Genomic DNA, 25,474 nt, shown 5'->3' on the forward strand with positions numbered 1-25,474 from the left:
CTGCACACCCTTTCCACGAGACTCTGATTTACAAGAATCAGGAGTAAGTGTTCAATTAATCATTCCTCAATTACCCAGCATTGCAGAGCTTTTGCTGAATAAAAAATTATTTGTGGAAAATGCATCAGCTTCAGCTATCAAACTTTTTGGCAGAAATATTAAAAATGCAGACAAAATTTTCCATTAGGACACTAGCTGTCCATATTTCTCTATGAGATCTTATTATCGAATGGGAGGTAAATGCTTGTACTTCAGTTGCTAGCAGCAATTCTCTGCCTTTGTGTTTCAAATTTCAGTAAAAAATCTCAAATGTCAAAATGTATGTCACTCTCTAAATAAAATTTTATACCAGAAAATGGGAGGCATGTTGCTGCTGAATCATTTGATGGCATGTCTGACAGGAATACTGATGCCTTCAATGAGCAGGCTGATGAAGACTGAGGGGGGAAGTGGGAATACTTTGCCAGGCATGAGATTTGAGATTTGTTTCTGGCAGTGCTGAATTTCCTCACTTGCTCTTGTACCACCTGCGACAAAATCACACTCTGGATCAGAGTTCCTGTGTGTATGTCATCTTTGTCATCTTTGTCCTGGTCCAACATCCTGTCAGCTGGGAACACGGGCCAGTATTTTATTATCCAGAAGCCCTGAGAGGGGTTTTTAAAATGATAATTTCACTTTTTTTGGTGTTTGTAGCTTCATGACAGCTAAAATTTGGGGACATATAAAAGCCACTTAATGCACAAATTCAACCAGTTGAGGAATTGAATATGCATACTTATGACATAGAGGAAACATTTTTCTTTTAATAAGAGTTCAATGGCAATATTGATTCTTCATTGGTTGTTGGCAGATAATGAAGCTTAGTGGAAAGAGGCCAGACTTTGGATCTGGTTTCAAATCCATTCCTCCTCTGCCCCTTACTCTTTGTGCAGCTTTAGAAAAAAACCTTAGGGGGAAAAAAAAAAAACCTTACAAGTCTCAGCTTTGTCTTGTGTATAATAAGTGTAAAAGTATCTATTTCATAAAAAGAAGGATTCAAGACAACATATACAAATGTACGTAGCATGGCACCTGGACTATAGCAAGTATTCAATCACTTCTGGTCCTTTTTCTTTAATTATCTGATATTTTTAGGCAATGACTGGTATACATCAGTAAATATTAAGAAAGATGACTGTATATAAGATATTATAAAGTAGACATTGCAAAAGATGAGTAAAACCAACTGTGATAATCATATTTAGCTGCTCATCAGATACTTTGGAGTCTATTATTTGCAGATACAGGGTAGGATTATGTTTTGTCCTATCATTTTAAGTTAGATGTGGCCATGTGGCTTAATTTGATCAATGAAGTTTGACATGTCATATGAGGAAAGGCTGAAGAAGCAATATGTAATTTGCCATGTCCTCTTGCCACTGGCTTAACCATTGTGGGAGCACATAGCTAGAGCAGCAGCAGTGAGCACAGCCTACCTGCTGACCACCAATAGTGAGTGAGAAAAAACTTCTAGTGTAAACCCACTGATATTGGGGGTTGTTTGTTATCACAGCATAACCCAGCTTATCCTGACTGATATAAGAAGTAACTATTTGGTTAGATTCATTGGTTTTTATACTGCTTTCCCCACCTCCCCCCAGTAACAAGAACATCATACAAAAGTGTTAGAAGAGTGATTGTGCTAGATTCCACCAATAATTTAGAAAGTTTGGGGAATTGTTATTTTTTTTATGACTTAATTAAAGACTGTGGCTATTTTGAAAAAGTTTCTATCTCACAAGTGATCATGCCAAGGATGAAAATTTTCATCAATCCCATTCATTGCTATAGATCTACAGAGTCCAATATGGCAGCCACTAGTCTTTTATGGCTATTACACTTAAATTAAATGAAATCAAAGATTCAATTCCTTACACTAGTGACATTTCTTGTGCTCAATAGTCTCATGTAGATAGCACAAATATAGAACATTTGAATCCTTGTAGAATACCCATTGGACATTCCATATAGACACAATAAAAATGCTCTCAATGTATATAAAGTTCTACGCAATTGAAGCATTCCTTGTAAACAGATGTTCACCTATTAAGCCCTCTTTCACAGAAATTGGGCTACTGAACATTCTCTAGTCCAACACCCTTAAAATGCAAAGGAAGAGAAGATTGCCTCAGGCTTCCCAGAAAAAAACGCACTCAGTACAACCACTGCCTTAAGTGCTTGTGTAATCACCAGTATTACTGGAGATGTTTGAGATTAGGGAACTGATAAGCATTGTCTGTTTACAAAGCAGAGTTTCCTCATGGAAACAGGCAATTTGAGCTGTAGTGAAACAAGGGTGAGGCTGGATAATACTTACTTAACAAATGGCCTTTCCCATCAGGTAAGTGGTATTCTCTTTTTATAGAAAAATTTACATGGCCTGTGAATTGAATAATCCTTTCTTCAGACAAAACTAACTAGGCTAATGACCTCTCTCAATTAACATTAAACTTAGGAGTCAGTACCGGTATGTCAGTTAGGATATCCTTTATCATGCTGCTATAACAAACAACTTCAAGGGCTCAGTGCCTAAGACAACAAAAATTTATTTCACATTCATGCAAGTCCTCTGGGGGGTTCAGGTGATTGTTCAGAGTAGTTGTTCTCCATTTTCCACAATCCAGAATGCCTTCCATTTCATCTTGAATCCTCCTTCCTAATTGCTGTCCCAAGAAAGGAGTGCTGGAATGTCCCACACCATCATATAAGTGCTCTAGCATGAAAGTGACATGCGCCACTTCTCCTCAAAGCCTATTGGCTGGCATTAGATACATGGCCTTGCCCATATGAAGGGCAGTATCCTCCATGCACCCCAAGGGAGAAGATGACTGGACATAGGTGAATATTAGAAGCCTTTAACACAGAGTGGGAACTGTACTTTTAACCAAATACATTAAATGTGCAGATCTGATGGCTGATGTTTTTCAGAACAATTTTGGAATGTTTGTAATGAAATCAGGTTTCCATAATTTCAAAACATTCTGCCAGCTCATGAGATAAGTAAACGTTGAATGCTATGCTTTCATGAGCCTGAGTTTTCATTTCTGGACCAACGTCTCACCCATATTCTGGACACAGGGAGGGGAGCACTACACACTGGGGTCTGTTGGGGGGAAATGGGGGAGGGGTGGGGGGTGGGGAGGTGGGAGGAGATAGCATGGGGAGAAATGACAGATACAGGTGAGGGGACAGAAGGCAGCAAAGCACACTGCCATGTGTGTACCTATGCAACAATCTTGCATGTTCATCACATGTACCCCAAAACCTAAAATGCAATAAAAAAAAAAAAAAAAAAAAAAAAAAAAAAAAAAAAAAAAGACATAAAATGAGATGGCCAGATTAGATTATTCTTTGTCCCTTTCCAACACTGTTTTCGTTTCTATAGATTGCTTTTCTTCTTTCTTTCTTTCTTTCTTTTCTTTTCTTTTCTTTTCTTTTCTTTTCTTTTCTTTTCTTTTCTTTTTCTTTTTTTGAGAAAGAGTCTTGCTCTATTGCCTAGGCTAGAGTGCAATGGCATGATCTCAGGGCAACCTCCACCTCCCAGGTTCAAGTGATTCTCCTGCCTCAGCCTCCCAAGTAGCTGGGATTACATGTGCACACAACCATCACCCTGCTGATTTTTGTAGTTTTAGTAGAGACAGGGTTTCATCATGTTGTCCAGGCTGGTCTTGAACTCCTGAACTCATATGATCTGCCCACCTTGGCCTCCCAAAGTGCTGGGATTACAGGCATAAGTCACTGTACCTGGCCTTTATTTTTATTTTTAAATCTTTTTTAAAGATCAAAATTGATATTAGGCATCATTTTTTAAAAAAAAGCCAGGTCTATTGACACATAATTTACATATTATAAAATTTTCTCTTTTGAGGTGTATAGTTCCAAACATTTTTACAAAGATATACAGTTGTGGAATCACAATTATAATGTGGAAGACATCTCACAAATTGTTTCTTTTACCTCACTGTGGTCAATCTCCTTTTCTCATTCTAGTTTCTGGCAGCACTGACTTTGATTTCTACCCTTATAGTTTTGACTTTTCTACTTTGTCAAACAAATGGAACTACAGAGTATGTAATCTTTTGGGTCTGGCTTTTGTCAGCGATTATTCTTGAGATTACTCTGTTGTTGCATGCACTAGTAATTTTTGTCGTTGAGTAGCTCTCATTGTACCACAATTCATTTATCCATGTACCATTGATAGACATTTGAGCTGTTCACAGTTTGGCAGCATAAATGTTTTTAAGAGGAGAATTGAAATATTCTATTGTTTGGAGGATGGCTGGGTTAGGAGAAGGACAATAAATTGGGGCAGTGGCTGTGGGTGAGGAGATGCATGTTAGGAAAACTGAAGCCCATCTCTATCTTAGGTATGTGAAGCTTTCTCTGTAAAGAAAATTTGAGGCTTACATGACTACTGAAAATGGGGGGACAGGGAACAGAAGTCATGATGGAGACCTTGTGATCTCAGCTTGCAGCTGTGATACAAGTAGCTCTCAAGAGTTCGCCTGGAAGCTTCTGTGAATTCCTTGAGTCTCTGGGAAGCTCCTACAAGTATCTCAACCTATAGAAGTGGTTCTCAATATGTGGCTGCGTCAGTATCAACTGTAAATTGTTACAAATTCATTTTCCCAAGCTCTACCTTAGACATCCCAAATCATACCCTGGTTCACAGACCCTGCCAATCCATATTTTAAAAAGTCTTTGGGGGGTATTTTGATGCATATTAGATAGAGAACCACAGGGCTATAGTGTTAAGTACATGGGGTCCCCAATACACCCACCCAAGAGCTACTTCAATGTTTGTTTTTACCTACGAATCTGCATGCAAATCTCACACAAGCGCCTCTCATTGACAAAGTCTAATCAGGAAACTTATGGCGGGGAAGGGATTATGGGGAAGTTTAGTTCTCAACTTCTCTACTGAAATTCAGAGGAGGCTCAGGAAGGGTTGAAGTGATGGTGAGTTGATAATGAATGACCTAGTACAATATGGGAATGTCGACAGGATTTTTGAATAATAGATGTTGGAGATGAATAACAGCAAGGTTTCTGCAGCTGCTTCCAGCTCTAAAACCAGTTAATTACCTTGTTTCCTTCTGTTGCCTAGTTAGGAAGTGCCTCATTGAATTTTGTCTAAACGTTCCCGGTTCATCTACAGTAGATTTAGTGGCTCCTCTTGTTCTATTTCCAATTTCTGAAGCAATTATGCCATCTTCTTTTCCCAAGCATAGACTAGGTTGCTATTTCCAACTAAGATGGTTTCTTCCCTATATGCGTAAAATTTAGTCACAATGTATCTATATTTTTTCTGCTTGATATTTTAAGCCAAAGAGAAAAGTAAATAATATTTAAGGAACTTGTAAGCCAAGTGTGTAACCATTTTGCACAATTCATGGTTTTATTTAATGAGCTTCAGTACCATAGGATGAAAGTTGTTCCCAAAGGGCCTCAATCAACCAGACTATTGAATAGAAATGCAGAATGTAAATTGGTTTTTAACTAAAATCATACTGCTATTACTTTTTATGGAACCCATAATTTCTGGTAGAGAGCAGGCATATAGAAAACCATTATTATGAAAATGCCTTCCGGGATTCTACCAACTGCATTTGGATAGCAAATGAATACTTTGAGGGTTGATTTGTATGCTTCTAGTAGTGGGGTAGGGCTCAATATATATGCCACATGGTTCTTAATAATGTAGCTTTTCATGGCTTCGAAGGTTCCACACACTATATTTTAGACCCTTTATGCTCATATTTATTCATTTATAATTTTAAAGGCAGAGGGAAAATCGGTTTTCTTACATTTACATACTTAGGGTAGATCTTGTCTTTGAGAAAGATGGGGTGAGAGGTTCGTGGAAACACATGGGAAAAGGAGGACAAAGTATATGATATTTCTATCCTGATAACTGAAAATAATCAATTATTTGAGGCCAAATTTATTGCTTCCTTTGTGCTTCTCCAGAGTTGCTGTGGACTTCGGAAGTCAAAGTGGGATTGATTGCTGGATCAATGCTTGCACAACTGATTTCCATTGTTGCTTGTATGTTGATGACAATTCCAAAAATGCAAAGCTTCAGATACAAATTTCTACCTTCCTGCTGGACCTTTTCACCTCAAGGCCTCAGCCTCGGGATGTGTTAAGGTAAACTAGCTACACTGCTTTGTACTACCAGACAGGCATTCCTTTTACCTTTCCAGAAATAGTCAACCCTTCTTGAGGACAACATAATGTGGCTTTCAGCACAGTACACACTTAACAAATCTAATTCATAGAAAAATATTGGTGGTGACTGCGAGTGGCTCCTCAGCATGAAAGGGAGAAGCTGGTGAAGACATTTAGAATCTGCAGCCTCTTGGCTACTCCAGGGCCTAACTGATAAAGTAGAAGGCAGTGTGGTAAATTGAAAAGACTACATAACTGCTCCATGTTTTAGAAGTTATGTGTTCAAATTCTGACCCTGCTACTTGGAAATTTTTAATGACTTATTCTCAGCTGTGAAATGAGGCTGATAGCATCCACTTTACCAAGTTTTTGAGAGACTTGAAGTTGCTGAAGTATAGAGCATGCCCAAAATGATACCTGGTACTTAGTAGATGCTAGCCAAATGATCCATATGCTCATGCTAGTTCAAATTGGTATGTTCCCTTATGGTTCATAAGGGGTTCTCATGTTTTATCACACTTGGTCCTCACAACCACTCCAAGGAGTGAGGGATGATGCTGGTCTTCATTTTGAAAATATGAAAAATGAGGCCAGAGGTCCTCAGCTGGTCGTTGGGGAGCTAGAGCTAAGAACTGCTTTTTTTTTTTTTTTCTGACACCAAATTATTCTTCCATGTCACTTCTTTGCAAGAGCATCCCAATTCTACACCCAAGGCAGTATCAGTTCCCATTTCCCACGCCCTTTACTTCTAAAGCTTCTAAAGTACACTCTGTATATGCTACATCCTAATGCTTAACACATTCCTTTATAGTTAAAAATGGGTTTAATTTTCTCAAATATGTTGAGTTATTTAAAGCAGACCTATGACTATCTCAGTGTGCACAGTGTTTGACACGTAGTAGGTACTCAATATAGGTTTGTTGAATTGATGAAGGCAAGAATCACAATGTAGCAGAGTCAAAGGTTTCCTTAATTAAAGCAAAATGGAACTGAAAGCATTGCTTGGCATATTATCCCGAAGCCAGCATGAACACTAACAAGACAGGAAGCATCCATCTGCAAGTAATGTGCACAACCGGCTCCACTGAGAATGTTAATTATGTTTTTAAAGGGAGACAGGGAGCCCTGGTGGCTTTTTTTTTCTTTTTTCCTTTGGCAAAAACAGTAGAGAAAGGGATGGCCCACAGAAGGAATGCTAAATAGTTTCTCCAACTTATGTTGCCAGCTCCCTATGCGGCTCTAGGAAGGGGGAGGATTCCTGAAAGGCAGCTGCCATGAAAATTTATCTGGGAGGGATTTTATCCCCGTTGCTCGGATGATGATTCTGCAGCACCCTCCTTGCTCAGGCATCTTCAGCACTTCTTATGGCCTTGACCACATCCTCTCCTAGTCTGAATCCTTCATATCTTCTGGAACTTTGCTCTGTACACAGCTCCTCTCTACTCTCATGTATTCTTTGTGGAAAACGCAAATATTTCCATGTATTTGCAAGGTCAATTTTAAGATGCATTGTTAACATTTTAAGTATGATTTTTGTTTATTTTTTTGGAGACAGAGTCTTTCTCTGTTGCCTGAGCTGAAGTGGGTGATCTTGGCTCACTGCAACCACTGCCTTTTGAGTTCAATTGATTCTCATCATGCCTCGGCCTCCCGAATAACTGGGACTGCAGGCATGTGCCACCGTATCAGGTTAATTTTTGTACTTTTAGTAGAGACAGGTTTTCACCACATTGGACAGGCTGATCTCAAACTCCTGGCCTCAAGCAATCCACTCACCTAGGTCTCCCAAAGTGCTGTTATTACAGGTGTGAGCCACCATGTCTGGCCTAACATTTTAATGTGCCTATTTTTGGACCTAGTAACCCTGCTTTTGGGAATATCTACCTTACAGAAATTCTATTATGGGATATACAGCATGTATAGGCTTATGTGCGAAAATAAAAATTAAAAATGTCTTCAAGCTTCACCAGTTAAAGGCTGTTTACATGAATCTTGGTATAGCCATTTTATATAACTGTTAAAATGAATAAGGTAGATCTCTTTGCAATGATATATGTATAATGTTGAAAAGGAAAGTTACAGAATAATGTATATTGTAAGACCCTCTTTTTATGTACAGAAAAATCCAGAAGGATATTTAACAAATATTTATTGAGTATATGTTACATGTCAGGCAATGAACAGAAAAAAAAAAAATCTGCCTTTGTGGAACTTCAATTTTCATGCAGGGAAATGGGAACAATAAACATAATAAATAGGAGAGCTACCTAATACAATAAAAAATAATATGAACACTAGAAGAAATAATAGAGTGGACAGTGACAACGTCTGAGGCTGAATGTGATAGGTCCTGAAGGAAAAGATGAGGGAATTCATCTTCTGCTTTACTTCTGTATTGCTCAAACAAGTATGTGTTATTCTCACTACTTAAAAAGTTACAGGGTTTCTCCACTCTCTCCTATATCTTCAGCTTCGCTCATTGAATTAGATCTTTTCCTTCCTTTCACCTTTAAAAACTCAGGAGTTTCTCTCTCATCTTAAAAACAAAAACAAAATAAAACAAAATCCTCCCTTATTTGAAAGTTCCCTGTGTAAACAAGGCCTCATATATTATTGGCTTTTTTTCTAATGTCTTCCTAATTTGAATCTCCATTTGAAGCTTTCTTTCCAGTTTAGATACCATGTGACTATCCCTTTAGAATATCAAACTGAGCATATTTAAAACTGAATTTGTAATCTCCCATTTAAGCTACACCTTCTATGTTTTGACTACCATATAACCATCAGTTAAGATTGAAATTTGGGAGTCACCTGTTGTGGAAATTTATCCTACTCCTGTCTATAGCACTAGCACAAGGCACAATGTCTGGCACCTAGTGGGGTTCTCAATAAATGTTTGAAAGTAGGAAAGAGAGATTAATTGTGGTTTCCTGAGTTTATCACAGTGTGTCATTTTCCTACTTCGAATTTCTCATCTACTTCGGAACTCTGTGTTCATGTAACTAATCCTAGACAGTGGAGTACAGGCAGCAGTGAAGTGCTCCACTTTTGGGCTTAGCCATAAAATATCCCGGGCATTCCATGTGACCTTTCATATGCTCTTGTACTTTTCCTATCTGCATGGCCGAAAGTAACGGACTCCAAAGATAGAAAGAGAATGGCCGATACATGGAAGGAACCGTATTCCTTTATCATCCTTTCTTGAAGGAAAGCCATGCAAGACAGCCCCTTGTACAGGAGCATTCACATTAAACTTTTCATAATCAAGGTATAAACTCTTATTGAATTAATCTACTAAGGTTGTTTGTTGCATCAGGTAGCACTAAATACTTTAACACGGGCTTCAAAATACAGTTCTTCCTGTGGACTTAATATTACCAAATTGTGCTATTTAAAATGTCTTCCTAGACACGAGTACAGTAACTAAACAGCATCGTATTTGACAGTTTGTATCACAGTTCTACAGAGGTGCTTCCCAACACTGGATCTTTGCAATACCTCTTCCATTTTTTTTTTTCCCCAAATCTCCTTGTGCTCTTACGTGCTCTGAACTCTATGTTTATCCACCTACGATATACACTACATGCAATAACTGTTTCATTCTGTTGGTTAGAGCAATCTTCATTATGTGCAACGGTTTCCACTGTTCCTGAGCTGCCTGCTAATCTTTAATTTTTGCTTCTCAATCATTTCTTTAAAACCTTTTCAGCTGCTCTATATTTTATATTCATTATGAAAAATATTAGATATTGGTAAGTTCAATGCTCATTTTATACACTGGTTGTCGTCCATTATGCATAAAGACTGTTCACCAGATACAAAATAGAAAGGAGGTGAGGCCACAGTAGAGGACACATCATGTGTCTGTGACAGCATGGAATTGAAGACAGCATGAACTGTGCTCACTGGTTGAGAGCAGGTGGGGGAGTCTGGCCCCTGAGCTTTCCACTGGGGAAGCTGTGTACAGTGTGTACAGCTGTGCTCAGAGCATCAGGAAAAACACATGACAGTACATATCAACAGTGTACTATCATAAAATGTTGCCTATATAATCAATATTTAGAAAAATATTCCAAGGCAAACAGCTGAAAGTTCAACTTCTACTGGTGGGATATTGGTGGGGGATACAGGTGTATCAGCCTACTTTGCTCTACAGTTATAGCCAAAAGATAGCCAAAGTTGGCTATGAATTATATTTTAGCCAGTTGCATCTGGTTGTGACTGTGGACTTGGAACAGGTCCTCAGTCTGAAGAAAAATTGGCACCTGAAACCAGGATGGCTATAGAGGCGTAGGTTGTCTGATTTGTAGACTGTTGGTCCAGTCTCGAAGAATTTTATCTTCGAACTCAATAAGAGTTTGAATGTAAAGCATGGACTCTTACAAAAGTGAAAGTGAACTTGTATGGGATTTATTTAAAAAACTCTTAGGTAAAGTCCATGGCTTTACTAACTGGGTCTTTTAATCTTCTAAAATATGTTTTCCCCTGGTGGTTATAAGATAGGAATTAGATGTACCATTTGAGTTGTATTGGGGTTATGAATAAATTCCATTGATAATAGTTGTTAGCAGAGAGAAGGGAGATTCTTGAACCTGACAGTTTGCTGGACTGAACTGTTTTCTCATGCCCTGTGCAAAAGCATGAAGATATCTAGGGCCACAAGAACTCCCCCTGTCTCCTTCCTTACCATTTTATTCCTACAAATTGCAGGGCATCTCTCTATATTTGATCCCAAACCATACATGATGACTCCTTACATCCCTAATTTATTGTTTTGGTCACCTATTGTCCTCTCTCAATTTTAAGCTTTCTTAGATCAGTGGGACACTGGAAAATGCAGTTTTCATATAATGTACCTACAACCTTAAGTAACAATATCCTTTAAGAGAAAAGGCCATCTGTTTGAGTGATTTTTCTTTTCCTCTCTTTGCTTTAATGTTCTAACAAATGACACTGGAACAAACTAACATACACATGGAAAGAAGAAGAAAGAAATCCAGACAAAAACCTTATACTTTTGGCAAAAATTAACTTGAATCATAGATATAAATGCAAAATACATAAAATAAAAAAAATTGAGAATTTGAACTTAATTACAGGTAGAAACTTCTGTTCTGTAAGAGATAGTGTTAAGAGATTGAAAAGATAAATCACAGACTGGGAGAGAACACATGTTTGATAAGGTACTGATATCCAAAATATACAAAGAATTTTAAAAATTCAATTATAAAACAACCTAGTTAAAAATGGGCAAAAGATATAAACAGACACCACACCAAAAAGATATACCGATAACAAATAAGAATATGAAAAGATCCTCAACATCATATGCCATTAGGAAATTACAAATTCAACAATATCCAGTGTACCAACATCCACATAATGGATTCCCATAAATAAGACAGAGGAAGCATGTAGAAAATGTTTGAGGAAGTAATAGTCTAAAACTTCCCAGATTTTATTAAAAAAATACATATATCTACATATCTAAGAAGCTCAATAAATTCTAAATAGGATAAATTCAAAGATATGAACACTGAGGTACATTATAATCAAAAATTCAAAAGTTTAAGATAATCTTCACAACTGCAATAGAAAATTGACTCATAATATACAAATGATTGAAAACAGAATTAATAATCAGTTTCTCAGCAGGAACCATGAAGGTTGGAAGGCAGTGGAATGACAAGAAAGAAAAAAAAAAGAAAAAACATTTTAACATTTTTGAAGTGTTTTTTTGTGTCTCTATCTCCTTCAGTTCTGCTTTAATCTTAGTTATTTCTTGCCTTCTGCTAGCTTTTGAATTTATTTGATCTTGTTCCTCTATTTCTTTGAATCATGAAATTAGGGTGTTAATTCTATATCTTTCCTCACTTCTCTGGTGGGCATTTAGTGCTATAAATTTCCCTCTAGACACTGCTTTAAATGTGTCCCAGAGATTCTGGTATGTTGTGTCTTCATTCTCACTGATTTTGAAGAACATCTTTATTTCTGACTTAATTTCATTATTTATCCAGTAGTCATTCAGGAGCAGGTTGCTTAGTTTCCATGTAGTTGTGTGGTTTTGAGTTCTAATTTGATTGCACTGTGGTCTGAGAGACTGTTGCGATTTCTGTTGTTTTGCATTTGCTGAGGAGTATTTTACTTCCAATTAAGTGGTCAATTTTAGAATAAGTGTGATGTGGTGCTGAGAAGAATGTGTATTCTGTGGATTTGGGGTGGAGAGTTCTATAGATGTCTATTACATCTGCTTAGTCCAGATCTGCGTTCGAGTTCTGGATATCCTTGTTAATTTTCTATTTTGTTTATCTGTCTAGTATTGACAGTGGAGTGTTAAAGCCTCCCACTATTATTGTGTGGGTGTCTAAGTCTCTTTGTAGGTCATTAAGAACTTGCTTTATGTATCTGGGTGCTCCTGTATTGGGTACATATATATTTAGGATAGTTAGCTCTTCTTGTTGCATTAATCCCTTTACCATTATGTAATGTCCTTCTTTGTCTCTTTTGATCTTTGTTGGTTTAAAGTCTGTTTTATTAGAGACTAAGATTACAACCCCTGCTTGTTTTTGCTCTTCATTTGCTTGGTAAATTTTCCTCCAGCCCTTTATTTTGAGTCTATGTGTGTCTGCACATGAGATGGGTCTTCTGAATACAGCACACCAATGGGTCTTGAATGTTTATCCAATTTGCCAGTCTGTGTCTTTTAATTGGGGCATTTAGCCTGTTTATATTAAGGTTAATATTGTTATGGTTGAATTTTATCCTGTCATTGAATGCTAGCTGGTTGTTTTGCCTGTTAGTTGATGCAGTTTCTTCATGGTGTTGGTGGTCTTGACAGTTTGGTATGTTTTTGCAGTGGCTGGTACTGGTTGTTCCTTTCCATGTTTAGTGCTTTCTTCAGGAACTCTTGTAGGGCAGGCCTGGTGGTGACGAAGTCTCTCAGCAGTTGCTTGTCCGTAAAGGATTTTATTTCTCTTTTGCGTATGAAGCTTAGACCACAGATTTTATACCTGGAAATACTAACTTTCAAGTATGAAGTAAAAATTAAGACATTCCCAGATGAAGAAGTTTATTACTAATAAGCATGCTCACAAGCAATGCTAAAGGAAGTTCATCAGGCTTAAATGAACAGACATTAGGCACTACTAAGTTAAAGCCATATGAAGAAATAAAAAAAAACTGACTACATAGGCAAATAAAATATGTAGTACTAAATAAGGTGGAAATAATTTGAAAAAGGTTTATTGGAAGCCAGATATAGGGGTTAACCTGAGAAGACATACCAAAAAAGTTGGGCATGTTCCAAAGTCTGCTATAGGTTGGAAGGCTTTTATGGGAACATTTAGAAGAAGTGAATAGGATCCCTTATATGGGAGTTGTCATTTTCATTGTAAGATACACTGCAGAAGTTTAAATCATTGGCTATAGCTATATGACAACATACAGGCTAAAATATCTACATGCAAGACAATCAGTATGACTTTATGATTCAGAAACAAATCAGTGTCCTTTTCAGTATCAGTAGGCTATTGGTGAGGAACTCACAATAAGATTTGAGTGACTCATGATAAGATTCTTTTTTCAGAGACAGCATGTAAGCCATGAATCATGACTTCCCTCAAGTGGGTTAATTTGGAAGCCTACCAAATATGACCTATAAGTTATCAGATTTGTAAGTCCTATTTTATTCTATGTAATTGAAAAGAGAAATCTATAAAACAGTAATTATAAATCTATGTGATTGTATATGTAATACGTAAATATTTAATTTGTGACAATAACAGTATGAAGACAGAGACAGAGGTGTATAGGGGCAGCGTTATTGTATATGATTGAACTTTCATTGGTATTAATTCAAAATAGTTGTCTAATTTTTAGGTGTTAATTGCAATACTCAAGGTAATTACTAAGAAAAGAACTTAAAAATACAGAAAAAAATGAGAACTGAATCAAAATGGTACAGTACAAAAAATCTATTATTTTAAAAAGGAAGTATTGGAGTAATTGAGGAACAAAAAGTAAATAACATACTGAAGACAAATAGTAAAATGGCAAAATGCTTTTTTTAAAAAAATTCAATAATTGCTTTAAATGTAACTGGACTAAATCTTCCAATTAAAAGGAAGAGATTAACAGAATATATTAGAAATAAAAATGTGATTCATCTATATGCTGTCTGCATGAGAATCACTTTAGCTACAAAGACAAGAAAAAAAAACCAAGACTAAATGTAAAGAATGTAGAGATATACCTTATGCAAATAGCCTGTACAATGCAACATTATTCAGCTACAAAGAGAAAGAAAATATTGACACTTGCTACAACATGGATAAACCTTGAACACATGAAGTTAAGTGAAAGAATTCAGCTATAAAGGCCCACATATTCTATGATTCCGTTTATATGAAATATCCAGAATAGACATTTCTATGGAGACAGAAAGCAGATTAGTAGTTGCCAGGGATGTGGGGTGGGGGTAGTGGGTATGACTGCTTCAGAGGTGAAGGATTTCTGTTAGAGATAATAAAACTCTGGAACTAGATAGTGGTAATGGTTGAACCATATTGGAAAATTCTCAGTGCCACAGAATTGTATACTTTCAAATGATTACAATGGCAATTTTAAATGTATATTTTACCACAAGATAAAAAAAAGGAAAAAAGCACCATACAATCAGTGGAGACTGAATCCGAGATAATACAGAAGTTGGAAATAGTAGAAAAGGATTTTAAAGTACTTATTATAACAATTTCCAATGTTTTAATAAAAAGTATGCTAATAGCGAATGAAAAGATAGTATTAGAGCCAGATAGTTCAGAAAACTAGACCTCAAGACTACACACACACACACACACACACATACACACATACACACGAAACTCTCATATATCACAGAGGGTTAAGGTAATGGAAAATTAAGTGCTCGTTAGTATGAGTCTAAGAGATGTTATCGGGATACTGCAAAATTCTATGTGGGAAGGAATAGAGACAACACTTTCATGCTCCACTGTAGTAAACTAAAGGCTTTATAGCTAGTCTTGAGACTAGGCTCTTTCACCGTAGTAAATGTAATGCACTAACAGCGTTTACTTTAGGCTGTTTCAGATTAAAGATTAGAGTGGGATGATGTTACAGAGGGTCTTTAGTAATCCCATCTGGGTTTGTATTATTTCAGGGCTGAGCCTTCAAAAACCAATGTGCTTTTCTCAGATTACCTCCTGTATCATCAGTCTTGCCTTCAATTCCCAAACAGTGATCAAGACACAGAGATACTTGGCTTTAAAGAAAAAGCAGCGTTTGAACTTGAAGAATCTCTGAGTATCTCTGAGTCCCTTCTTGCTCAGACAACTAATCCATTTTTCCTAGGTTTCTGGTTATTAAAATTTATCATTGGCTTAATCTTTGTCTATTTGAAATTGAACAAATTGAACATTAGTTTATATTGCCCCTCAATAGTTTGTTTTTTAACCAGAGGCCATGGCTATGTTCTCACTAGTGACTGAAAATGCTAAATAATAAAAAGTAAAGCTGTAATATCAAAGCAAGAATAATACCTTTAAAATATGTACTACTGAATTTTGTAGTAGACTTAAATTCATTATCCCAGGCATGAAATCTCTAAATGAGCAAAGGGTTGTTGACTTTTTCTTCAGGACAAAATAACCTAAAAATCAGATTCTTTTATACATTGTCCCCAACAAACCAATAATATGTTCAGCTAATTTGTTTTGTCCAAAAGTCTAAAATATATCTCAGTCGAAAATACAACAATGAAAAATTATTATTCCCTTCATATATAATGATGCCTAAAGTTAAAAATGTAACCAAACCTGGTGTAAATTTGATTATCTGGCAAATAAATAATATGTAAGATAATGACTGCATAGGTGGATGTATTTCTTAGAGTTAAATTTTGATATTGCCCTGTATCAATTTATAGTTAGCCACTAAGGTAAGAATGTGATGCTTGAGGAATGATATTTAATTCTTCTTATAAACTTAAATGAAATAAGGTAATACCAAAAAAAAAAAAAAAAAAAACCTGTATTTTAAGCGTATGTCTCTTACAACCAGAATTTGAAGTACGAAAAGCAACAAACACATTTCTCCAAAAACCCTGTTTTCTGACTTTTTCCACCAACTCTACACTAGGAGATACATATTCTACTGGTAGTTTTTCTGTAGCACCCTACATTCTGCAAGGGGAAGCCTGCATTTACTTAATATGGCCACTTCCATTTTCTCGTCTTTTTTTTAATTGCATTTTAGGTTTTGGGGTACATGTGAAGAACATGCAAGATTGTTGCATAGGTACACACATGGCAGTGTGGTTTTCTGCCTTCCGTCCCCTCGCCTGTATCTGTCATTTCTCCCCATGCTATCTCTTCCCACCTCCCCACTCCCCCGTCCCTCCCCCATTTCCCCCCAACAGACCCCAGTGTGTAGTGCTCCCCTCCCTGTGTCCATGTGTTCTCATTGTTCTCGTCTTAATATACAAGCTTGCTATCATTTGTTATTGAAGATGTGGCGAGTTGACTTAGTCTTTAATCTCTACACATGAGGAGGAGGAAGTAATTTAATCAGTTTTCTCATTTAAATCTTACAAACAATCCAATGTGGCAAAGTATTTCTTTTTTCTTTCTTTCTTTCTTTCTTTCTTTTTTTTTTTTTCTGAATGGAAGATAAGTAATTTCCAAAGTCTGCAGCTGTTATGTGGTTTAAGTTTAGAATTTTAAGCCGAGGCACTCTGATTAGAGAATTGAATTCCTAGCTTGTTATATGATCTTTACATACCTCATTATATAATCTTCACATATTGTATTTCAAAGATAAATATAGTCTAAAGTTTGCACGACTTGGTGTTTCATATCATCCTCAGAATCGCTTTCCACATGTTGACCAGGATATAAGTTTCAATCATGTCAGACTTCGCTAGGTTGGTAGTGTCTTGAATCATGGAGACAGACAATCAGAAATACATTATTTTGCCCTTCTCTTGGGCTTATCCTGAATAGCAGGTAATCTTCGAGGAAAGCTTTTATCCTTGACAGTTTTTTTTTTTTTAATCCTGAAAAGGGCACAAGGATTAATCAGACAATTGCCTACAAAGCACTTGGAGCTCTGGGAAGCCAAGAGGTGATTTAAGTGCATGGAATTATTCCCCTACATAAGTCACCATTATTTTTAAACAGAAATCTTCTTTCAAGAGTAATGCTAAGGTTGTAATGGCCAGGTGCAGTGGGTCACACCTGTATTCCCAGCACTTTGGGAGGCTAAGGCGAGCAGATCACGAGGTCAAGAGATTGAGACCATCCTGGCCGACATGACAAAACTCCATCTCTACTAAAAATACAAAAATTAGCTGGGTGTGGTGGCATATCTGTAGTCCCAGATACTAGGGAGGCTGAGGCAGGAGAATCACTCGAACTTGGGAGGCAGAGGTTGCAATGAGCCAAGATTGCTTCACCGCACTCCAGCCTGGGAACAGAGCAAGATTCCATCTGAAAAAAAAAAAAAAAAAAAAAAAAGGTAATACTAAGGTTGTGATAAAAATTAACAAATGCCAAGCACAAGCAGTTCAGTGAAGGTAAAATGTCTTCTTCCACACTGAGATGTGAGAAGCTAGCAAAAGAGAAACATATAGCCAAAATTTTAGCCAGAAAGGACCTCAGACACCATCAGGTCTAAACCATTTATTTTTAACACACAAAGTCCACAATGCAGTTTCCCAAGGGCACACAGCTAATTTGGATTAATGAAGTGGAGAAATACTGCTATATGGTAGATCCAATGACATACATCATCAGGAAGCAAGAAAGAGAGGTGCAGCAAAGGCTAGGTTTGTAAATGTGATAACTTCAATGAAAAAGCAGTACTTGAGCCAGGTCTCAATGACGGGCAGGTTTTGAATAAGTGCAGGAACAAGAGAGATATACTTCCTGTGGCTAAGACTGTGTAGTGTCAAGTTTAGCTGTTGGAATATGCACAGTAAGAAATAGCACAACATCTAATACTATAATTTGATGTAGGCACCCTAGGAGATGCAAGACCCATGATTTATGGAATTTTTCTCAGGCTCTTTCCTCGTGTTAATCTCCCATTTTTCTGCTAACACAAATAATGGCTTGTGTGTGTGAATAGCATTAGACTGAGACTTTTGGAAATGCAATGTAAGTGGAAATTAATAAATTATTCCTTATCCCAAGGAAATAAGAAACCAATTTAAAAAGTTGGACTATCATTTAGCTATCTAGCTATGTCTTTTTTTTTTTTTTTTTTTCTTCTTTTTCTGAGATAGAGTTTCTCTCTTGTGGCCTAGGCTGGAGTGCAATAGTGAGATCTTGGCTCATTTGACCTCCACCTCCCAGGTTCAAGCGATTCTCCTGCCTCAGCCTCCAAGTAGTTGGGATTACAAACATCCACTACCACACCCACATTTAGCTATCTCTTTATAACTATATTTTTCTATCCCTGTCTCTTTCCATCTCTGTATCTACCTATGTACCTATATCTATCTGTACTTATCTATTATCTGCCTATTATATCTATCTACCAACCAACTTACCTAGCACCGTATACTCCCTTGTTACTGACTAGAACTTGAGAACAGACATGGTGAAGAGAGAATGCCGTTGTTGTTCAGAGGAGGCAGAGATTAATTCCAACAGAAAAGACAATAGCAGAAACCCTAACAACATTTATCTTGGACTTACTCTGAGCTAGGCTATGTTTAAGGGCTTTGCATGCATTAACTTATTTAATCCTCACCACTATCCCATGTGATAGTTTGTACGTCAGTAGGAATTTATCTTTTCACATCTCTTGGCTCTGTTTTCTTTGGTCTTGGCTGGATTGTTGGCAGACTCTCCAGAGTAGTGGCAAAGTTGCGGTGCCGTATTGAGCCTACTGAAGTCTGAGGCAAAAGGAAAAATCAACATAATCTGGATCCTATCTTTGTTTTAAAATTTGATGTGTTGTTTATTATATTTTCATGCATTTTTTTAAAGTTAAACTTCGACTTGATTCCTGAGTTTTTAAATAACCCTCTTTAGATTTTGCAAATGAGCAAGTGTCTTGCTCACTTCACCCTAGTTCCAGTCCTGAAGAACAACACCCACTAGTTTCAAAAGAGCTTTCCTTCCTTAGCTTCCTAGTTCCCACCTCCCCCAGGTATGGTTGTCATTGGCCCAGCGTTGGTCCCACGCCCAACCCTGAACCAATCATCGATGCTTAAATGGAATGCAGTGGTTTGATTGGGTGTTGGAGCCAGGGTGGGATCAGTCCCTTTCATCTTGAGCGTGTTGAAGAAGGGTGTCTTATTAAGATTAAGGCCTGCTGGAAGTAGAACCTGAAACGGGAATTCTCACTCGATGGGGTTGCTGTGGGGAAGTTGTGCTCCAGAAAAGGGGGATGATACTACCCAAGAATCTGGTTTCAGGTGAAGACTAGCTTCAGAGTGATCTCACTAAGTAAGGCAAAGGGGCCTGCTTTTTGTGTTCCCATGCCCGTCAGTCATTGGCTGAGGTCTAGCAGTGGCAGAAGTAGGCAGCTCTCTTTGGCTGAGTACATTTCTTTAGATAATGTGACAGTTGTGAGTTGTTACCTGCCAATACACACAGCAGCCAGGGATAGTTGCATGGCCCAGAAAAAGGGTCTTGCCAAGGCACCACCAGTGTCCAGTATAAGGGGTGGTCCCTAAAGATGCAATCACTAGAAATGGATGCTAGTCAGGCACTCAACAGGTGTCCTCTATAATCAGCCCAATAGCAAAGGAAACAGAATTGATTGTCCGTTAATGACATCTGTTTCAATTTTTAAAAAAGTATACCATGCACACACTTTTATACACCCTGATCTGCAATATTGAAAAGCAGAATCTGCTGCCTGTGCTGCTTTCTTGCTGGCTGGCTTATAAGTAAAACTTTTAGTGGAGAGCCGACAAGCAGTGCTGCTCACCTGAGCTCACCTCCCTGCTTTTGCACAACCCACTGGAGTCACAGCACATCAATGAATCATGCTGGCAGGCCACATGCAGGCTCAGGGGTGGCTTGACAAGATGGCATTATAATGGGCAAAATGGACTTCTTCCTTGAAAATTCCGTAAGGGGAAGTGGCATGGCATTTAGAGGTTCCATATCCCAGGAAACTGTGCCGATGCAGCAAAGTGAAGTAGGAGGAGGTAAGAAAAGAGACCTGTTGTCAGCTGCGTGCCAAGTGAGGGAGCCTGCATAAATGCTCCTCTGTCAGTGAGGGGAGTGCCTGTCGCCCTTTCATTAGCTGTAATTGAATGCCTACAGAGGCAGTAATTACAAATACCAGTCAGGCCTCACAGGCTCATCTGTTTTTGTTTGTCGAGTAAGGGTATTGATCATTGTTAGGGCCCTTCTTGCCTTTGCATAGGGACAGGAAATTGGATTAATAAAACCTGGCACGTATTGTGTAACATATACCTGTAGGGAAGGCAGATCAGAAGTGGTATAAAATGGCAAGTGCCTGATTTCCTGGGGTGCCTAGGCTGCGAGCACTTGTGAGTGCTTCCTTTGCAGGAACTTATGCTCAGATTCTTCATAATCACAGCTTCCTTCCTTTTGCTGGAGCCAACAGAACCCCATAAATAAGAAGCAAACTGAGTAGCTCTCCTCTTATGTCACCTCTATACAGGCACTTTCAAAAGAATGGCCTTGGTGGGAAGACAACTCATTATTCCAAAAGTTGGTAAATGAAAGGAAAGAACCAAGCATTAAACTGGCTTTTGCTACATGAACTGTGTCAAGGTAACCAAATAATTAATGAGATGATGTTTCTCTTTATAGAAGCTGTCTAGCTAATCAATAAAATATAAGTGGTAGAACTAGAGAATGGGTCTCAAATACCAATGTGCATTAGAATCACCCAGAGGGCTTGTTAAGAAAAGATCCAGGACCCTGCCCCAGAGCTTCTGGTTCAGTAAGTCTGGGGTAGGGCTAGAAAATGTGCATTTCTAAGAAGTTCCCAGGTGATGCTGATATTACCAGTGGGTGACCACCACCCTTTGAGAACTACTGGATCCACCACCGTTTGAGAACTACTGGATTAAAGCACCATTGTTTTGTAATCTCAAGGACATAACAGGCAGTGATCTCAGTGGCTGTTAATATCACACAAAAAAGAAGCAACTAAACAGTATGTGCTTCCTGATGGAAGTACACAAAACCCCCTATGAGGAATTCTTGTCATAATATATTGATCCTGAATCAGTCAAGCAAGATCTACCTATCAGCTGACAGGAAATACAGGGAGCAGAGGAGCTGGCAAACAATGTCACCACAGGGATGCAAAGACCAAAATTCAGACTGTGGGAAACTCTTCAAGACAGCACAGTCATTATTTGGAAGCAAAGAAAAAGGAGGAGAATGCATGGATTTTAAGAGACTTAAGAGTCATATTATTCCAGTTATTAAACCTGTTTGGATCCTGATCTGATCTAAGGAACTGTGAAAAGGAAAACTGTGAAAAAAGCAGAGAAATAAAAAAGGTGGCTAAATATTTGATGACATCAAGGAATTACCATCACCATCCTCTTCTTCACATTGCTCGGTTCCTTCTCAACCTTGAATTCTTAGTTTATTTTTTAATGCTTTTATTTTTATGTTATATATTTATTTATTTTGAGAAAGAGTCTTGCTTTGTCGCCCAGGCTGGAGTGCAATGGTATGATCAGGGCTCACTGTAGCTCAACTATTTGAGGAGCAATCCTCCCTCCTCAGTCTCCAAGTAGCTGAAACTGCAGGTGTGCACACCACACCTGGCAATTTTTTAGATTTTTTTTTAATAGAGACAGGTCTCACCATATTGCCCAGTCTTGTCTCAAACTCTTGGCCTCAAGTAATACTCCCACCTTGTCATCCCAAAGTCCTGAGATTACTAGGGTAAGCCCTCATGCCCGTCCAACTCTTAGTTTAAATGTGACCTTTTCAAACAAGTTTTCTATGGTCACCTTATCAAGATAGCTCTCCTTCTCTATGTTAGTTTTCTGTTTGCTTATGGCGTAGAACGGATCCCTGAATTACTCATTTTCTCGGTGTGTGTCTTTCCTTCTACACTGTAAACCACATGAGGCCCCTGTCTCTTAGATGTGTGTCTAGCCCATTGCTAGAAACACAATGAATAAATAGACACAATAATTATTTTCTAAATGAATTATGAATAAAATCTTAGCGCATTTTAATGTTTTCAAATTATTTTTCCATACCTTTTTTAATTTTTATTTTAGGTTTGGGGTACCTGTGTAAGCTTTTTATATAGATAAACTCATGTCACAGGGGCTTGTTGTACAGAATATTTCACCACCTAGGTATTAAGTCTAGTATCCAGTAGTTATGTTTACTATTCCTCTTTCTTCTCTCACCTTCCACCCTCAAATAGGCCCCAGTGTCTGTTGTTTCTGCTTTGTGTCCATGAGTTCTCATCATTTAGATGCTGGCAAGGTTGTGGAGAAGAGGGAACACTTACACACTGTTGGTGGGAGTGTAAATTTGTTCAACCATTGTGGAAGACAGTGTGACAATTCCTCAAAGAGCTAAAAACAGAACTCCCATTCGACCCAGCAATTCCATTACTGGGTATATACCTAGAGGAATATAAATCATTCTATCTTAAAGACACATACACGTGAATGCTCATTGCAGTACTGTCCACTATAGCAAAGACATACATGGTTTGGCTCTGTGTCCCCACCCAAATCTCATCTCAAATTGTAACCTCTATAATCCTCACATGTCAAGGGAGGGACCATGTGGGAGATGATTGAATCTTGGGGGTGGTTTCTCCATGCTGTTCTCATGATATTGAGTGAGTTCTTCCAGGACCTGATGGTTTTATAAGGCAGTTTTTTTTCTGCTCTTGTTCGCTCTCTCTCACCTGCTGCCATGTAAGATGTACCTGCTTCCCCTTTCACCATGATTGTAAGTTTGCTGAGGCCTCCCCAGCCATGTGGAACTGTGACTCAATTAAACCTGTTTTCTTGTGAAGTTTTATCCCTAAAGGGCCATCCCCATTCAAGAGTTCTCCATAGGATTTGCCTCATTGGGTCTGCACTGCAGCCCCACTGTTTCCTTTGCCCAGTTCTACTTCTTCCTATCTCTTCCTCAGGTAGTGTTCTCAGAGTATTCCTCAGCAACCTTCTTGCAATCTAATCTCTGTTAGCTATTGAGGGACACTCTGATTAAGGAGTTCACAATCCAGCTATAGAAATACATGCAATATGCAAGTAACTAACAGCAATTCATCATATAAGTGCTGCACTCCAATTGGAATGGAAGCCAGTACTATGAGAAGAATGAAGGAGAAGCAACACATAACTGTTCTGCTCTGATGCTGCTCTTCAAGACAAGAAGACATGACCTCTTTCCTAAATGGTGGCAAAGATGTCAGATAATTACCACTTTGCAAAGATGGGATGTAAAAGGAGGCCAAAGGGCCATTGATTCTTTTCTTACTTCTTTTTCCCAATTCCTTCCTCTTTACACGTGTATAATGTCTTGATTTTTATTTCAGGTAGTTGATAGGCTTTCAATGACTCCCAGGTAGACATTATGTATTCTGCCATGGAGCAAAATGGCCAAATCTCAAGTAATGGGTTTTGGAAGATCAATAACCAAGTTCCTCCCAGAGTTGCTGAAGCAAGTTTTACATTTATAATGTAAAACACAAAAGGTCCAAGGAAGAAGAGAGTCCCTCTAAAGAGAACTAGATTACATCATTAAACCTTTAATTAACCTGATGGCTTTGACTTCAGAAAATCAATGGAGACTTCTCATTAGTAGGAAAGAATAAATTTAATATTTTATATGCAAATGTTTTTGCTTTTTATATTTTAATGGTGAATTCTTGTCAGGTTCATTTTTTTCTAAAAGCTTCAAATTGGAAATTTATGTTTTACTAATATATGTGATAATGTATATGAAACAAAATACCTTAAAACTTAAAAAAAGTAAACAACAATTTAACAGAAAGAAAAATACCTAGTGTTTGGATTTTACAAGTCTTAGGCGTGGGATGAGGTGAGGGTAGTAAAAGCATTTTTACATGGATATAAGTAGCTTCAAATTTGTTCCTTTGGGAGACTGAGATTTTTCTGTGGAATAGTTTATTTCAACAGGATTTTATTGGGCAACAAAATACCATGCTAGATACTCTGAAAGGACCCCAAATAAGAACTCACCTGTGCTTCCAACTTAATTAATTCAAATTTATTTGATGCTTAGTTAGCTGTTGCTACATTATCCTGTTAAATGTTCATGGGAACAGACAAATCTATTAGCATGTGCAATTACCAGTAAACAGCACAGAGTTAAACCTGTCAACACCATGGACAACTTGAGATTTTTCTTATATCCCTACTCACTGGCAGAGATTTGAGAATTATCTTAAGGGTCCAACCATCCATGCATACAGTTTCCTTTTTCCTTTAGTCTAGCTTTATGATCTGGGATTTAGTGTTCCTGAGAAAATTTTGGTCAAGTTTGAGCAAGTTGGGGTCTAGTTTTGAAAAATACAAATGATTCTGGCTTTATTTGGCAGGCATTCAGGGAATTAAGTATTTACAACATCTTGGTAGGGCCTGGTGGGTCAGATTCAAGACTCTGCCTTGAATTATTCAGGTATAATTCCCAGGGCCGCTCTGCCGTTATAAACACACAGTGAACTTAGGGGCTGGTGAGGACACTAAACTAATCAGCAAGGCCTTGTCTACTTGTCTTAGACGGTTTGCTTTGCTATAACGAAATACCATAAACTGAGTAGTTTATACCCAAGAGTTATGTATATTTCTCATAGTTCTGGAGGCTGACAAGTCCGAGATCAAGATGCCCGTAGATTTGGGGTCTGGTGAGGGCCCACTTTCTATTCATGTAGGGCACCTTCCTGCTGTGTCTTCCCATGGTAGAAGGAGTGAGAGGTCTCTCCCAGGTTTCTTTTATAAAGGTATTGGTCCTATTCATGAGGGATCCGTTCTCATAACCCAGTCACCTTCCATAGGCCCTAGTTCGAATACCATCACCTCCGGGTGGAGATTTCAACATGTGAATTTGAAGGGGTAGAAGACTGCAGATCATAGCACTCTTTCAATAGGTAAGAAAAGAAAAAATGACCAAGACACTTACATGTTAATGATTGATTTTTGTTCCCAAACACATTGAAGTAGAAAAATAACGAATCCAACTGAGTGTACTAGTTAGCATTTTTATGTGACTATAAATTGCAGTATTAGGAGTTGGGTGAC

General features: G+C 37.9%; 1 long non-coding RNA gene across 1 annotated transcript in view; it reads left to right on the forward strand.

The window, feature by feature from the left end:
- The window catches only part of LOC141585432 (uncharacterized), a 79,702-nt gene that overhangs the window by 19,754 nt on the left and 34,474 nt on the right, over window positions 1–25,474 (forward strand). Inside the window, exon 2 of the long non-coding RNA XR_012518894.1 lies at window positions 6,013–6,192. This is a non-coding gene — a long non-coding RNA (uncharacterized LOC141585432). The remainder of the gene's footprint in view (window positions 1–6,012; window positions 6,193–25,474) is intronic.

The sequence above is a fragment of the Saimiri boliviensis genome, chromosome 8 (assembly GCF_048565385.1).
Source record: "Saimiri boliviensis isolate mSaiBol1 chromosome 8, mSaiBol1.pri, whole genome shotgun sequence".
Taxonomy (NCBI): Eukaryota; Metazoa; Chordata; class Mammalia; order Primates; family Cebidae; genus Saimiri; species Saimiri boliviensis.